This window comes from Schistocerca americana, chromosome 4 (assembly GCF_021461395.2).
Source record: "Schistocerca americana isolate TAMUIC-IGC-003095 chromosome 4, iqSchAmer2.1, whole genome shotgun sequence".
Classification (NCBI taxonomy): Eukaryota; Metazoa; Arthropoda; class Insecta; order Orthoptera; family Acrididae; genus Schistocerca; species Schistocerca americana.
Genome location: NC_060122.1, coordinates 759940599 through 759959488, shown reverse-complemented (window position 1 = coordinate 759959488; position 18890 = coordinate 759940599). Strand labels below are relative to the sequence as shown.

Below are 18890 nucleotides of genomic sequence, written 5' to 3'. Positions count from 1 at the left end.
GATAACAAACAAAAACTCGAATAACTCTAAGGAAGCACTCATTTACGGAAAAAAAACATGAACTGTTTTACAATTTATAAATATCGCATATCAAATACATCAAAGCAAATCTGAATGATTCTACATACCACTGAATACTCCTTAAAGTGAAACCTGGAACGCGTAAAGAACAAATAAAGCACATTGCAGCAAGAAAAGGCGGTTTCTATTTGCAAAAGGAATATTTCAAGAAAGTTCTGCCGTTTACCTTGCACTCGTTTCTTCCAGGAAAACGTTATTAAAATAATCTAATATCCCACGCACATTGTAACGTTAACTTACTGCGGATGTCTGGTTAGATGTGAGAGATATTCTGAAAGCTCTAACCTTGTCAGATGAACTAACTGCAGAAATATAGGTAGCATGACTTTTTCACATTCTATAGCGGTTTTCAAACTTATTGACAGATTAAACCTAAGTGCTGGACCGGATCCACAGATTTACCCAGCCGCGAGACACGGCCCTTCGTCTCATCTTCAGTTCAGCCAGCACCTCTGCTCCACTGTCCAGGTTTCACATACTTCATTAAGGGGGGTAGGAAGTCAAACGGGCCGACTTGGAGCAGGAGAGGCATCACAGGATATTTTAATTTCCAGTGTCTAAATTTTAACAAATAAATTCATAAAGCTTTCTCAGCATCACTAGGAAGGATTCAGGATTCACACTCAATGCAGTGGAAGTTCTAAAACATGACGAAGTAATTTTTTTACTTGTGAAATTCCATCATTTTTTCACTTACTAATGGCTGCATTTGTTGCTATAGGTACACTTTTCTTCATAAGTTAGAGAGATTCTCCGATGAATTTTGCACAGCATACATACCATACTTACAGTTGTATGAAATTCTAGAATTAATTTACTTTATGAAAAATTGAATGAGCTGCTATATTTTAAACTTCATGTTTGAAAAAACACAAATTTTGTAGTTAATTACCTCAATTTTTACCACAGTTTTTAATATATTTTGAAAATTATAGAGTTTCACACACTTTTAAGTATGATTTGTATGCTGTGCAAAATTCATCGAAGAATATCCCTTACTTATGAAGAAAAGTGTATCTATAGCAACAAATGCAGCCATTAGTAAGTGAAAAAACTGATGAAATTTCAGATGTAAAAAAAAATTACTTCGTTATGTTTTCTAACATCCACTGCTATGAGTGCGAATTCTGAATCCTTCCTGGTCATGCTGACAAAGTTTTATGAATTTATTTGTAAAAGTATAGCCACTGGAAATTAAAATATCCTGTGGTGCCTCTCCTGCTCCAAGTCGGCCCGTTTTACGTCCTACTCCCCTTAAAAGCCAATAGCGCTCTAATACATAAAAGTACATGCACAATACATTCAAGTTCGTACAGCTGTAAACCCGTGCTACCGTATCACCACGACGAAGGCCACAAAACTATTTTCTTTTTTTTCACTTTTAACATATTTCAGAAGATAGACAACGTTAAGCTGCACCACAGGTGTAGAAACAGTCATTCGCCGCGCCCCTTTGATTGGAATTTTATAGAAAGCGAGGATTTGCTGCTGGATTACTCACCAGGCGGCACCTCCAGACGGGTTCGAAGCGCGAGAGCGAGGACTGCGGATTCTAGTCACGTTCTCCTGAAACATAGGGTGCAACGTTCTGGACAGGTCGGCTAATAGAGATCTCGGTGGGGCTCCCACCGTAATAAAGTAAGCCACAACAAACAACAGCAGCCTCTGGCGAAAACTCCTTCCAGCACTGAAACACAGTATTTGTAGTGGGGTTATTAACAGACAGGAGAAGAGGAAGTACATTTTCTCCTCTAAGCTTCTGAATCTATGCAACGATATGGGAAGAGTCGTTCAAATATGAGCGTAAATACTATATTCACGACGTAAAAGCGATGGAAGGGTTTATACAGTTTTTCCAGTTTAAAGACGCTTTACGGAATACTGATTATTTGTATGTCCCTATGTCAGATGTTATTAAATAAAAATATGGCATTTCAGCCTTTGATCGCTATTTTTTATTTTCAATGACCGGTTTCAGGCTAGCTGCCCATCTTCAGATCATATATTGAAGTTACAGAGTAACCTATCAGTACAGAACTACTGGTTCGCTGTCATAACCAATAGTTCTGTACTGACAGGTTACTCTGTAATTGCAATACATGATCTGGAGATGGGCAGCTAGCCTGAAACCGGTCATTGAAAATAAAAAATAGCGATCAAAGGCTGAAATGCCATATTTTTATTTAAGAACGATGGCGGCAATCCCAATAAGACAATCATGCCTAGTTTTGATAAAGATGTTATTAGTTTAACCCTTTTCTCTGTCTAATTTTCTTCTGGGCTGAAAAGTATCTGATAGTACCCTGAAACCAGTAACTTGATTTTAATATTTGCCCTTTGCGACTTTGTAATTTTTCTATCACAAAATACCTCTGTGATCTGTTTACATTTCCGCTGCTATGGTACGGATGTTACACACTTGAGTAGCATTCTGGTAGAGGTCTTCTAAGTGGTTTTAAGCAAGTACCGTACTCTGTTATTTGCTTTGCCTGAAACAGAGGGGCAACGCTAAAACTTCTCTACCGTACCGTTGTTACTTCCGTGTAATGCTATGTAAATACAGTTTTGCTTTACTAATCTTGCAGCGAAATAACGATAGCTAAAACTGGATGCCAATCCTGGCGTCGAACTCGGATACTGGAGTCGCATGCGGAACCTTTGTCTTTCGCTGGCAAATGTTCGTCGACTGATAGACGCGCTGTCACATCCTTATGTCTGCCAATATCTTTCTCCTACTTTCCTAACTTAACACACGTGCTCCGGCGTACTTTATGGGACTAGCACTACTGAAAGAAATGATATTGTGGAGAAAATGGTTTAGTCGTAGTCGAGAAATATTTTTGCCCTGAATGACTTTTCATAACACACAGCGCGTTCAAGGTTGGGAAGTAGGAGGAAAGTGCGAGTGAGGTGCTTTCGAAGTTAGGGTGTGACGGAGGGTTCGTCATTTGTCCACGAAGGGCCAAGGTTCGAGTCGCGATATGTTACGCAGTTTCAATCTGCAGGAGTATCAGTGAACTATTTTAATACTCTGAGTGGTCAAACGCTAGGAGAAAGCACTGCAAGTGGCTAATCGCGAGCTCTCGCAAGTGCAGTACTGACTCTACAAGGTGATAGAATCGTACTGCAGGGATATTGATCCACGCATCTTGAAGTGCTACTGTCAAAGGTCAGTGTGTGGATGGTGGTGCAAACATAGACCGTACGCGGTTATCAACAGGATTTCATAAATGCGTGATACGGTTAAAACTCGATGACCTAGGAGGCCAAGCGACGATTTTGAATTTACTGGAGCGTTCGTCAAACCACCTAGATGCAACCAAAGAGCAGTGAAACGTCGAAATGAAACATGGCGTCTCCAGAGAGCACTCACGGGACAGAAAAGGACGTACGTGATCTGCTTGAATGTCCACGTGACAGGCGTCTGTTATTGGACCCGTGGCCGGACAAAGGGGACTAATTGCCATCGTGTTGACACAGACAATGCCCTAACAGAGCGATCTTTAGCCAGGACGAAACTTGTTGACATACTGGTTTTATTCAGTTTTGTCAACTGCTATACTAATTTCAAAATTGCATTTTTTTTTTTTAGATGATTGTAGACATCGTTTCAAATGTGAAATCGTGCTAAATGGTGTTACAGAATATTTTACAGCTTGCCCAATTATTTGTTAGGAAATTAACGTGTGAATTCCTCAAAGTTCAGTGCAGTAAATGTGATCTTACGTTCATTCAACTATTAGACCTTAACAACTAGTGTAAAGAAATGTACTAAAATGTAGTATTGTGCTACATGTTTTCCATTTCCAATAAAATCGTAAGATGAGCACGTGAATCTGAGTGGCTACATTGAAAACTAGATAAATAATATATTTTATGTATCGTGACAGATATCTAAAATCTATACTAATTAACAATGGCTTTGTGGTTGGCATCAACAAGACAAATCAATTAATCAATACCCTCCACTAAAATTAGTTTACAGCCCATGACACCCAGAGTCACCTTATGGCGAAAAACGCTACAAGAAAATGAATTCAACAGAGAGATCAACATGACAGAGCAAATATTCTTGGATTAGTAATTTGACGATTCAGCGGTAGCTTACCTGTTGTGCAATAGCAGCTGTTGACTACCGTCATTCAGTGGTTCCTACTCTACACATAACCATTGCCCATCAAAATAAAAAGGTCTGAAGATGATCATGTAATAATCAAAACGTCGCCCTTTGAATAAATGTTTCTTGCGATGTAGACTGTTATAGTTATTTTCAAATGCTATGCGACAAAGCCTGTATAAGTCCAAATTACCAACAAGCCTGTGTTATTGCAACGCTACCTAACGGTTACTGCGAAGGGTAGTTGCTCTTCTAAACAGCATCCCATACGAGCAAACCAGTTGTGCCTTTACCTGCGATTATTCATTCTTTAGGTACTTGGGCTATACACGGTTGTGTTTAAAAAGCATAGCATGGTGTAGCCAAAGGCTCGAGCCGCGCACGTCTGATTTATGCCCTGAAGTTAATTCGCTGCTAATAACAACCTGAAGCTGCGTTCCTGCAGTCAAACAGTCAATGCATTGGATATAATTGGTAGTTAATAAAATACAGAGAAATACAAATAAAAATTTCATGACTAATTTAATAACAAGGATTCTGCTCTAATGTTTGTAATTGATTTAGATGAAAGAGAATTATACTGATAGCAAAATACCCCAAACAAAATAATCATCAAAGACTCACGAATACTAAGTTCACTTCATAATCACAATGCACGAAATATTCTCCAGCTCAAAGCCATTCGGAGTTCAACATGAATTGAAAATTATCACATTCGATACAAAGAATCATCACTCATATTCCGTGTGTCCTCAGAGACATATCCTGGAGCACATTCAGACCTCTCGAAATAAAAAGTCCCTACAGTAGTCAAAGAATGACAGCGTTCGTTCACCCTCCAGAAGCAACAGCTCCATGATTGAATACTACTTGTTACCACATACGGGTCTGACTCCTCCAGAACTCGTGTAAACGTGCTCAGGATCCATCCCATGAGCCCTTCATTGTAAAACTCCCAGTCTCCACTTTACTACAGTAGTGTTCCGCAGCTATTTGCTTTTCCAATTGGTTAAATGTCATCCCCACCAAAAGTACATCGTTCTTACATTGTAAATGCATCATTTGACTAATCTTAACCACTTCCTGGACCAAACTAATATATTACAACAATATTTAAATAAAAAAATGTTATAAACATACAGCCAAACTCAGATCATTCACCATAAATATACACTACTGGCCATTAAAATTGATAAACCAAGAAGAAATGCAGATGATAAACGGGTATTCATTGGACACATACATTATACTACAACTGACATGTGATTAAATTTTCACGCAATTTGGGTGCATAGATCCTGATAAATCAGTACCCAGAACAACCACCTCTGGCCGTAATAACGGCCTTGATACGCAGGGGCATTGAGTCAGAGCTTGAATGGCGTGTACAGGTACAGCTGCCCATGCAGCTTCAACACGATACAACAGTTCATCAAGTGTAGTGACTGGCGTATTGTGACGAGCCAGTTGCTCGGTCACCATTGATCACACGTTTTCGATTGGTGAGAGATCTGGAGAATGTGCTGGCGAGGGCAGCAGTTGAACATATTCTGTATCCAGAAAGGCCCGTACACGACCTGAAACATGCGGTCGTGCATTATCCTGCTGAAATCTAGGGCTTCGCAGGGATCGAATGAAGGGTAGAGCCACGGGTTGTAACACATCCGATATGTAACGACCACTGTTCGAAGTGACGTCAAGAGGTGACAGAGACGTGTAACCAATGGCACCCCATACCATCACGCCTGGTGATATGCCAGTATGGCGATGACGAATACACGCTTCCAATGTGCGTTCACCGCGATGTCGCCAAACACGGATACGACCATAATGATGCTGTAAACAGAATCCGGATTCATCCGAAAAAATGACGTTTTGCCATTAGTACACCCGGGTTCATCGTTGAGTACACCATCGCGGGCGCTCCTGTCTGTGATGCAACGTCAAGGGTAACCGCAGACATGGTCTCCAAGCTGATAGTCCATGCTGCTGCAAATGTCGTCGAACTGTTCGTACAGATGGTTGTTGTCTTGCAAACGTCCGCATCTTTTGAGTCAGGGATCGAGACGTGGCTGCACCATCCGTTACAGCCACACGGATAAGGTGACTGTCATCTCGACTGCTAGTGATCCGAGGCCGTTGGGATCCAGCACGGCGTTCCATATTACCCTCCTGAACCCACCGATTCCATATTCTGCTAACCGCAATCGCGATAGGCTACAGTCCGACCTTTATCAAAGTCGGAAATGTGATGGTACGCATTTCTCCTTTCACCAGGCAACGCCGATCAACAGCTGTTTATGTATGAGAAATCGGTTGGAAACTTTCCTCATGTCAGCACCTTGTAGGTGTCGCCAGTGGCGCCTACCTTGTGTGAATGCTCTGAAAAGCTAATCATTTGCTTATCACAGCATCTGCTTCTTGTTGGTTAAATTTCGCGTCTGCAGCACGTCATCGTCGTGGTGTAGCAATTTTAATAGCCAGTAGTGTAAATGTTTTTAGACAAATAAATAAGTTAGTATTCTTCCGCAAATGCGCTCACGATGAATGACAATAAATTGCCATTAAATATTGTTTGAACAAATATTTAAGCCTGCATGTTAGAAGTGTCTTTTGGTACTCTTTTACAGTGGTGGTGTCAGCGAACGCATTAGGTCGACTACTTGTATGTTACCTTGATTTATTATCAATCATAGTTAATATTTAGATGAAGTTCCTGGAAAAAAAGTAATCTGTTCATTAAATAAATAAGCAAGTATGACAAAATATTAGGCCATCACACTGTATTCTTCTGCTGTGTAATTTTGGAAGATACGATGCTCTGACGAACATTTTCATACTGAAAAGATATAAAAAACGTAATAAATTAAGAAATAAAAGATACAGGTATGCAGCTGTCAATGATGATATCTGTAGTGCAATATTTATCATAAGAGACATCGTATGGTGAAATCGTATGAAGCATTTAAAGGTTGCTAATTCAGAGGTGAAAATATTTATTCACTATGAAACATTAACTGCTATAGTTTTGAAGATATTGAAATTATTGTTGTGTCAATGAGTGTACCTGATTTTTATGACATCGCAAGTGTATTCGGATTTGCTTTAATACTTGATCGTAAATTATTATACGTTGAACAACCAGAGGAACCGATCACCTGCCTAATATCGTGTAGGGCCCTCGTGAGCAGGCAGAAGTGCCACCACATGAACTGGCATGGGCTCAACTAACGCCTGAAGTAGTGCTGGAGGGAACTGACACCATGGATACTGCAGGGCAGGCCATAAATCCGTAAGAGTACGAGGGTTTGGAGATATCTTCTGCACAGCACGTTGCAAGGCATCTCAGATATGCCCAATAATGTTCATGTCTGGGGAGTCTGGTGGCCAGCGCAAGTGTTTAAACTTATAAGAGTGTTCCTGGAGCCACTCTGTAGTAATTCCGAACGTGTGGGGTGTCGCATTGTCCTACTGGAATTTCCCAAGTCCGCCAGAATGCACAATGGACATGAATGGATGCAGGTGAGCAGACAGGATGCTTACGTACTTGCCATCTGTCAGAGTCATATCTAGACTTATCAGGTGCCCCCCTACACCATTACAGAGCCTCCAACAGCTTGAACAGTCCCCTGCTGACATGCAGGGTCCATGGATTCATGAGGCTGTCTCCATACATGTGCACGTCCATCCGCTCGATACAATCTCAAACAGGAATCGTCCATCCAGGCAATACGTTCCCAGTAATCAACACTCGAGTGTCGGTATTGACGAGTCCAGGCGAGGGGTAAAGTTTTTTGTTGTGCAGTCATCAAGGCTAGACTAGTGGGCCTTGGGCTCCGAAATCCATATCGATGGTGTTTCGTTGAATGGTTCGCACGCTGACACTTGTTAACGGCCCAGCATTGAAATGCGCAGTAATTTGCAGAATGGTTGCACTTCTGTCACCTAGATACTATTTTCTTCAGTCGTTGTTGGTCCTCCAGGATCTTTTTCCAGCCCAGCAATGTCGGAACATTGATGTTCTACCGGATTCTCGATATTCACGATATATTACTGAAATGGTCGTACGGGAAAATGCCCACTTCACCGCTACCTCGGAGATGCTGTCTCCCATCGCTCGTGCGCCGACTAGAACACTACGTTCAGACTCACATGAATGTTGATAACCTGCCATTATAGTAGCAATAACCAATCTAACAACTGTCCCAGATAAGTTTTGCCTTAAAGAGGCACTGCAAACCGTAGCGCCGTTTTCTGCCTGTTTACAAATATCTGTATTTGAATACGCATGCCTGTACTAGTTTCTTTGGCGTTTCAGCGTAGATTGTGAAAGAAGCCATCTTTCACTGTGTCGCAAAGCCAGTCACTGCTGTTCATTCCGCATTCTGCTACGCGAGGTGACTGTCGTCGAAATTCCCAGCTTTTTGATTTACCCACATCCGGCCATCCTAGTCATCTCTACACTTGGCTGGCCAGTACCGGACCTGGCGTGCCCTCGGCCCTGGGGCCACACAGCTAGTCCTTTGTCACAGAAGCAAATTCACTTCCCCTCAGACCAGACCTACGTGTACGAATAACTCGCCCATATGCTCTTAAAATTACAACAGAAGGCCTTCACACTTTCGGCGTAAATTTTCCAACGAATTTCTCAGTTTTTACAATGAAAAGATGTCAACGTCCGACTACCAAACAGACAATACTACCATTATACCAGAAGGGTCTTTAGAATATTAAAATAACATGGTACATGCTGCAACAGTGAATAGAAGGGTGCATCAGTTAATATTGGAGGATCATGTCTTAAAACTGCTCCAAGACACCACACAGTGACAGTACCAATACACGTATTGTCACGGACCACGAAGTTTTTCAACCCAGAATACACCAAAAGACAAAGAAGTGAATAGTTTATATCATCCTACAGCCATAAGAACTAAGATGAATGACAACAACAATAACATTTATAATAATTCTGCCTATGGATGCGTTGGCAAAATGGAGAAATGAGGAGGGGTAACCATTAAAAGAAATAGGACTCATCTGACACCAGATACGGGCCACCTTGAACGACCATGGTCCAGGAGAACACTCAAAGAAGACTAAAGGCTTTGATAAAGGATGAACGTTCACGTAGCGGACAAGATTATGACTCTGACTCGTTCTTGTTGATGAAGTTAAAGGCAAACATATGTGTTAGCATTAGCTGGCAATAATCTTATAGTGTCCGCTCCTGGTAGCTGGGTGGTCAGCGCGACGGAATGTCATGCCTCACGGCCCGGGTTCGATTCCCGGCTGGGTCGGAGATTTTCTCCGCTCAGGGACTCGGTGATGTGTGGTCCTAATCATCATCATTTCATCCCCACCGACACGCAAGTCGTCAACTCAAAAGTCTTGCACCAGGCGAACGGTCTACCCGACGGGAGGCCCTAGCCACACGGCATTTACATTTTATCTTATAGTGTCCTGCGGTCGGCAGTTAAGAACTAACGATCAAGTTTGAACGCACTTTATTTAACTAAAACGCTTGCTTGGCGAGCACTAATTTCTAAACCCAAGAACAACAAGGAAGACAACAATTCGTGTGGTGGCGAATACCAGATAAGAGTAGGAGACAATGAAAAGAAATAATAATAACCAAAACACTGAGCCACACAATTACAAAGTGACGTTACACCCAACAAGATACAACTTTCTACTGAAGACTATGGCAAGTGTCTACTGGGCTAGAACCGGCGTAGGTATTTGCCGGAGCTGTCCTAGCTGTAAGTACACACTGCCAGTCTGACTCTGTTGATGCGCTTATAATACTGATTCTGCGGAGTGCTACTATTAGTCACATTAGTTCCAATTGGTGAATCGCTCTCATATGTCTTTTCACGAAGTAGTGCTGTGTTTAGGAGGAAAGTCTGTTGATGTTTACATTCAGTGGCGATGTTTTGATATGAGCTCTTGAAGGGAGGTTGGCAGCCCACCTTGCTTGTCTGTTGTGCAGGCCATCTAACTGATTAGGAGCCGCTGGGACATTTCTCCCCCTGGAAAAAGAATGCACAGCACCACAAAGGTCCATGGGAGTCGTGGCGTTCTGGTTGACGTTCATAGGTTCATGGCCATAAGGGCTGGAGGCACCAATGCAGCATGGGCAGCTGGTGGCGGAGGCAGTAGCTGTGGTGGAGGCGGAAGCGGAGGTTCCGTCACAGGGCCGCCGTCGACAGGCCCTGGCAGCTCGCCCTGGGCGTCGAGGTCCACCAGACTGGTGAGGTGCCAGCAGGCGGCGAAGCCATCGGCCCACGAAAGACACCCCATCGCCCACCCGCAGGGTGTGATGATGACAGCAGGCACCCAGCGCGCCCAAGGATGAGAGAAGATCGTCAGCCAGACCTCCTGAACGAAGAAAGAGAAGCATGATCTCCTCCAGTGTGTGATGGGTCAGCAGCTTAACGAGCTGGGTCTTGAAAGTCCGCACAAATCGTTCTACCTGGCCATTTGACGCAGGGTGAAGCAGGTTGGTATGGACGAGGGAAATCCCATTGACTCTGTCGAAGTAAATTGTGGACCGTTATCTGTAACGATCGTTTAGGGGAGTCCCTCGACAGCAAAGAGGCGCCAGAGAATTGTGATAGTCTCAGCAGAAGTGGTGCTCATCATGTGGGATATGTAAGGGTATCCCAACTCAGAGTCGACCATGATGAGCCCTGCAAAATCCAAGTGGAGACATTCCCTCAGAGCAGCTACATTTGGCCACGTAAAATGAACAGTAGTGGCGCAGGGGTGCTGCCTGACGTGTTTGGCATGTGGTACAGGCCGACACGAGGTAGGTAATGTCTGTATCCAAATCACGCCAATAAAGTTGTCGGCGAGCAGCTGTTTAGTATGGACGATTCCCAAATGGCCAGAATGGAACGTCGGAATCACAATGCAAAAGGACGACGACACTGCAGAAAGAGAGACTGTGTCAATGATCCAAAAACGCTTGATTTCCGCATCGCGGACGCTACGACAGGTAGTCGGCCAACCCGCAGCGATTTGGGGGTAGAGAGCTTGGAGTGTCTAATCCTGAGTGGTGTCCAGCCGGACCGCATCGGCATCCAACGGAAGCGCGTCCATAGCTGCGTCCACGTTCGGTTCCACATGAAAACAAACCAAGAGGGAGGCGTCAAACTCTCGGTCCGCCCCGGCAGGCAGCTGGGAAAGAAAATTGGCGTTTGCGTGCCGTTCAGAGGTGCGATAGACAATATCAAAGTCGAACGTCGCCATGAAGAGCGTTTCCGTGCCGTTCAGAGGTGCGATAGACAATATCAAAGTCGAACGTCGCCAGGAAGAGCGCCCAACGCTGAAGGCGGCGCGCTGTCTGGGTGGGCACTGCGGCACCCGAGTGAAACAAAGAAACCAAACTTTTGTGGTCTGTCTCCAGAGTGAAATAACGACCATAGATGAAGTCGTAGAATTTCGTCAAGGTGAAAACCAGTGACAGAGCTTCCTTTTCATACTGACTATATTTCATTTGAGCGTCGGTAAATTTTTTGGATGTTAAAGCCAACGACCTCTCAACGCCGTTTACTGCATACTAGAGGACCACACCCAGGCCATAGTCCGATGCATCGTCGGCGACGATGAGGGGCAGGTAAGGGTCGTAAGCGCGCAGACAAAGAGAGAGCTGTCTTGAGGCTTGCGAAAGCCTGCTCACGCACCGTGTCTCAAACCCAACGCCCACCCTTGCACAACAACCTGGTCAGGGGCGCCAAAATCTCGGCTGGGTGGTGTATAAAACGCCGATAATAGTGGATTTCACCGAGGAGAGATTGCAGTTGTTTCATGTTGGTGGGAGAAGGCAGGTTTTGAATCATCTCGACATACTCCTTAGAGGCGTGTAGGCCATGGGCATTAATCGTGAACCTGAGATAACTCATGCGAAAAAGTTACATTTTTCTTTCCGGCAACGCAGGTTAGTTTTTGAAAGAACCTGAAACAGCCTATCCAGTTTGTCCGTGAGGTTCACCGCGGACGAGCCACCGACGATGACATCGTCCAGATAATTTGCCACACGGGACACCTGACGCTGGGAAATGGCGAGTGCGCTGAGAATGCCTAACGAGAGGCGGTTATAACGGAAAAGCCCACATGGGGTATTGACGACTAGGATCTGCTGCGAGTCCTCGTCCAACGGCAGCTGCAGAAAAAAGCATTGTGTAAATCGGTTTTGGCGAAAACGATTGAGCCTGCAAGACGTGTATGTCATCCACAGATGGGACAAGATATGCATCGATGACGGACTCAGAATTTACCGTGACCTTAAAACCGCCACAGCTGCGTAAAGCGGCGTTCGGCTTCTCGACTAACAAGAGAAGAGTTGCCCAGCGACTGTGCGCGGTGGGAGAAAGGATGCCTTCGTCTTCTAAGCGGCGAAGTTCCACCTGGAGCCTGTCTCGGAGAGCAAAGTGGACCGAAAGGCCTTAAAAATACGAGAGACGCCAGAAGGAAGAAGCCGAACATGTGCGGTGAAACCTTTCACCCCTGGTGTGGAAGATGAGAATAATGTTTCGTATTTGCTGAGCAATGGGGCAAGGAGGGTATCCGAGGAGGTGATCGAAACTGCCTGTACTTCGTTCTGCTCTGACAAACCCAGACGACCAAAAATGTTCACATCCAGAAGCTTCGTAACGCCGGGGAAGCTGACCACCAAAAACTGAGTGGTGAAGTTACAACCGTTGTAGGAGATTTGTGTTGAAAAAATGCCATCGATTACTGAAACTATGCAAGGCTGGAGGGCCCAAGCGTTGATATGTGGCACCATCGACAACAGAAACGGAAGATGCGACCTCCAAGCTAAGAAGGAAACGGGCTCCCGACTGGGGAATAATGATGGAGAATACTTGTCCGTCAGTGGAAAGCAAGGCTTCCAGATCCTGCGGTGACGATTCGTGACGAGACTGTGCGTCTGCAGGAAGCGTGGTATCTACGCCATGTTTCTGCGAAGCCTGACACACAATGGCGATATGACCTGTTGGGCTGCTAGCCGTGCACCTTGCTCGCCAGTAGGGGCACTTCGACCGTTGGTGAGTCCAGAAATAGTCAATGGCGATATGGCCTGTTGGGCTGCTAGCCGTGCACCTTGCTCGCCAGTAGGGGCACTTCGACCGTTGGTGAGTCCAGAAATAGTCAGGACATGATGGGAAACGAGCGGAAGACATTCTGTCACGGAGTGTACCAACGGACCGACGAGACTCCTGTTCAGCGCTAGGTAACTGGCGAGCAGCGAAAACAGTCGGATCAAGATGCGGCGGTTGCAGCCGGTCAGAATGTTCAACCGCACGAATGACCAGACAGGTGTCAAGGTATCTGTCCTGTAACTTTAAATTATCAGTTTGAAGACCATTGTCTGGTGCGTGAAACACCACCACATCGGGAATCAACGAAGAGGCTAAAGACTACTTGCTGGCAACGTTGGCACACCCGAATTTGCAATCGCGGGAGAGACCATGGAGCGTCGTAATCCATTCCCGGTATGTCTGACCTGGATACTTTAGACAAGAAAAGAAAGTGTGACGGGTGGAGGCGACGTGTATTTGTGCGTCAAAATACTCAAAAAAGCAACCCTAATATGGGTAAACGAGAGATAGAGACAGAGAGAGGGACAAAGAAAGACAGAAAAGTCCGACTTCGATTTGCCTCGTGGATCCGATGTGCCAGTAAATGTTGTTGCAACCATTCGACATAATTTGACCATGGTTCGACAGACCTGTCGAGAGCCGGAAATGTCGGTGGAGCCACGTGCAACGTGTTCAATTTACCTGCGATGAAATCAACTATGTGAGCTGGGGATTGAGGGCGATGTCAGACCGTGTGATTGCTACCTGAACCTGCTGTAGAGTTTCCGTCAAGGACTGAAGAAATTCCTCTAAGGAGGCCATTTCCACCGAAACTGAAAATCCCATCCTCGTCGCCAATAACTGTAGCGTTCTGCGATCGGCAGGAAAGAACTAATGATCAAGTTTGAACACACTTTATTTAGCTAAAATGCCTTCCTTGGCGGGCACTAATTTCCAAAAGCAAGAACAACAAGAAACAAAACAATATTTGTGGTGGCAAAAGCCAGATACGATAACAAGACAATGAAAAGAAATAATAACCACTCCACACAACTATAAAGTGGCGTTACACCCAACAAGTTGCAACTTTCTACTGAAGACTACGACGGGTGTCTACTGGGCTAGAGCCGATGTAGGTATTGGCCAGAGCTGTCCTAGCTGTAGGCACACACTACTGGTCTGACTTTGCTGGAGTGCATATAACACCGATTCTGCGGAGCGCTACACTTAGTGCACATTAGTTCCAATCTCTGTCACATGGCTTTTCACGTAGTAGTGCCACGTTTATGCGGAAAATCTGTTGATGTTTACATCCACTGGCGATGTTTTGATACGAGCTCTTGAAAGGGGGTCAGCAGACCACCTAGGTTGTCTGTTGTGCAGACCCTCTAACTGATAAGGGGCCGCTACGACAAATCCGCTCAGTACCCGCTACCCCTTTTAATAGAGGGCGTGTAAAACTCCTCCACAACCTTAAACCCGCATTGGAACATTGAAACCAAAATTAAACCATCAAAACATGGCTATGGTGGATCCTTTCAAAGCAAAGCTAAATCAGGTAGCAGCTGTAACGAAATATTCACTGTTGCAACATTACAACCATTCGAAATTAACAAAGGATTCCCAAATCCAGGTGAACTGGGGCTTCTCCTCTTTAACAATATGATAAAATTACTCCATTGAGACATTACATCATGTAAATATATTTGGAAATTTGGTTCTCCTTCCAGTATTACAACTAGGGTTTTATGTTGAAGAGCAATTTTAAGCATCCACTTCTGAAATAGAGAACCAATCGTGACCACAGTACTGCGAATATTGTCAGACACTATTTCAGACACTTTTAGAAATTAATCACTTGGTGAAAAACTTCAAAGAGAACAGGAATTCAAATCTACACATTAAAAACAGAGTACATGATGAATTTCATGAATGCATTCAAATCCCCAGAAACTGAATTTAGAAAAATCATTAAAATTGAGAGATTGGAGAGGTAATGAAAAATTGTTAACTAAAAATAAGTTTGAGATGCAGAAAGTGCACAAAGATAAATAAAGTAAAAAAATCCATTTCAGCAAATACTAAAATTACACTATAATCCAGTTATGTAATCCTAGCATTCTTTGTAGCTTAATGTACTGCATTTGTCGATAAAGGTGAAAAAGTAAATGGAGAAAATAACGGAAAACCAAATTTGCTGACAAACAAGAATCTTTACAGAAACAGCCCATAATTCTTTATATAAAACAGAATGTTTTCTACAAATGTGAAAATAATGGGAGCAAGCAGTTTAATAAAACTATTTTTTCGGTATTTCAACAACAGTAATGCCAACAGATACAAAAATAAGAATGACTCAATGACGTGCAGAAAGAGTAACTACGATAATAAAATCAAATGAAGCCATTGAAAATGCTCCTAAATTCAAAGGCTTTCGCGATTAAAAAAAAAAGGAACAAATGCAGGAGAATCTTTACTGAAGTACAGGGAAAACAAGGACCAGAAGGAATGAAGGAAGGAATAAAGGAAAACAAATACTGAAAAATAAAACTCTGAACAATACTTTTACGCGCTGCAGAGATAAATTTCAATTACCTCTTCTACTATCAATAACTGAGAAATTTTGATGGATTTTAGTATTGTTTATCCAAAGATACGTAGCGAAAAATGTTTCTGAAATAAATTCTACAATCGAGTGCAGGAGGCATTCCTTGCCACAGTGTTGGACTATGCTATAAAGTTTTTATGTATGCCAAATGATATTTTCCTCCCCTTCAGAATAACAAAAGGCCAAAATTATTTCCTTAATGATAAACCAAACTGGCTTTAAAAAGGTAAATGTTTATCTCAAAAAAAAAAAAAAAAAAAAAAAAAAATCTTTCAATGTACTTCACTGTGAAGTAATTGATCGCTTGTAAGTATTTCTTATAATATATGGTACAATCTTCCTAATACGTCTTATAGTGCTGCTCAGAGTTCTTAATTATCATTACACGTGTTTGAATATTTTCCTTGTGATCTACGAGTATAGTGAGTTGGTTGTTAGCAAAAGTGTTGCAGCAAGAAACATCATGTTCCACTTATTTTGTAAACTTGTGAACAGTGACACGCGTAGATAGCGTTCCTAATTATTTGTGCATTACGTTTGTCCACGTTATTGCCTGATTTCTTTCTAATTCAGTTAATATGTTCCTTCGCGTCCATTGCACACGAAAGTTTCCTGCTAATTCATGCACGATGTCAACTTTCATAAATGAGAGTCTATCCGTTGATATTTTGGTTAGTGTCGTGGTATTATGCCATGAAAGATACTGCAGGTATTTTTCATGCACCCAGTACCACAATAGCAGTTTTTTCGAAGTTCTCTGTACTGGGTTCATGGTGCGTTGCTAACGTATTTTCATTCGACTACTCGCATTCAAGTTAGTGAAAAGGACAATTATAAGCTTATGAGTAAATAGTGGGCGAGAGCCTAGAATCCCTAGAATCATAACACGTTGCGTTGAAGTCAGAAAGGGCGTGAGGAGCTAGTCCGAGCTCGCTCAGCAGTTCGTAATCACACTGCCGATACGCATTGCTCGTAGATACACATTCGCTGCGGCTCGCCGGCTTGGGGTATGCAGATAATCACAGAAACCAGAATATACTGTGCGATACCAGCAGCTGCTGGAATTACAAGGGGGAGCAACAGCTGAGAGGGAGAAGCCCTGAGGCGTTACTCCTGGTATTGTCAGCTGTGTTGCCGCACCGTTGGCCACATCTGGGAGTGTAGTATTAAACTGCAGGGGAGCGACGGCGGAGTCCAAGAGTACACACGAGTAAGCTTAAAAAAATTGGGGTTCACGAGGCGAGTAAACACGGATCTCCCGAAATTTCTACTACACTGCGCACACACATACACGCACGCTTGCAAGCACACGCAAACTCTCTTTCCAGCTAACACAGTTAGTTCCCCACCAGGCGTGAGTAATTACTCTCTCAGTGTTTCACACTCTACGGTGTCATTTTGCTTTTTCGCACGGTACTCACTGCTGTTCTACCTCAGTGTCAACCAGAGGGACTTTTTCCCCTCAAAATTTGCTCGCAAAAGAGATCTACCTAGCTGCAACGCTAATACACTACTGGCCATTAAAATTTCTACACCACGAAGGTGGCGTGCTACAGACGCGAAATATAACCGACAGGAAGAAGATGCTGTGATATGCAAACGATTAGCTTTTCAGAGCATTCACACAAGGTTGGCGCCGGTGGCTACACCTACAACGTGCTGATATGAGGAAAGGTTGCAACTAATTTCTCATACACAAACAGCAGTCGACCGGCGTTGCCTGGTGAAACGTTGTTGTGGTGCCTCGTGTTAGGAGGAGAAATGTGTACCATCACGTTTCCGACTTTGATAAAGGTCGGATTGTAGCCTATCGCGATTGTGGTTTATGGTATCGCGACATTGCTGCTCGCATTGGTCGTGATCCAATGACTGTTAGCAGAATATAGAATCGGTGGGTTCAGGAGGGTAATACGAAACGCCGTGCTGGATCCCAACTGCCTCGTATCACTAGCAGTCGAGATGACAGGCATCTTTTTCGCATGGCTGTAACGGATCGTGCAGCCACGTCTCGATCCCTGAGTCAACAGATTGGGACGTTTGCAAGACAACAATCATCTGCACGAACAGTTCGACGACGTTTGCAGCAGTATGGGCTGTCAGCTCGAAGGCAATGGCTGCGGTTACCCTTGACGCTGCAACACAGACAAGAGCGCCTGCGATGGTGTATTCAGCGACGAACCTGGGTGCACGAATGGCAAAACGTCATTTTTTCTGATGAATCCAGGTTCTGTCTACAGCATCATGATGGTCGCATCCGTGTTTAGCGGCATCGCGGTGAACGCACATTGGAAGCGTGTACTCGTTATCGCCATACTGGCGTATCACCCGGCGTGATGGTATGGGGTGCCATTGGTTACACGTCTCGGTCACCTCTTGTTCGCCCTGACGGCACTTTGAACAGTGGACGTTACATTTCAGATGTGTTACGACCCGTGGCTCTACCCTTAATTCGATCTCTGCGAAACCCTACATTTCAGCAGTATAATGCTCGATTGCATGTTGTAGTTCCTGTACGGGCCTTTCTGGATACAGAAAATGTTAGGCTGCTGCTGTGGCCAGCACATTCTCCAGATCTCTCACCAATTCAGAACGTCTGGTCAATGGTGGCCGAGCAACTGGCTCGTCACAATATGCCAGTCACTACTCTTGATGTACTGTGGTATCGTATTAAAGCTGCGTATCAAGGCCGTTATTACGGCCAGAGGTGATTTTTCTGGGTACTGACTTCTCAGGATGTAAGCACCCAAATTGCGTGAAAATGTAATCACGTGTGAGTTCTAGTATAATATATTTGTCCAATGAATAACCGTTTATCATCTGCATTTCGTCTTCGTGTAGCAATTTTAATGGCCAGTAGTGTAAATACACGGTGAGGCAGTAGGACTTCCTCGTTCAGGGTAAAGTGCGCTAGAGTGGGCAATAGGGAGGTGAACAAGTCCCGGTTCGGAACCACGCCACGTATTATTGACTGTGGGCAGTGACACTGGTCATCATGAGT

General features: G+C 43.9%; 1 protein-coding gene across 2 annotated transcripts in view; it reads right to left on the bottom strand.

Moving 5' to 3' along the window:
* The window catches only part of LOC124613073, a 1160819-nt gene that overhangs the window by 559852 nt on the left and 582077 nt on the right, over positions 1-18890 (bottom strand). For both annotated transcript variants that reach the window (XM_047141658.1, XM_047141657.1), the window contains exon 3: positions 1583-1647. The gene's annotated coding sequence lies outside the window, so the exon portion shown is untranslated. The remainder of the gene's footprint in view (positions 1-1582; positions 1648-18890) is intronic.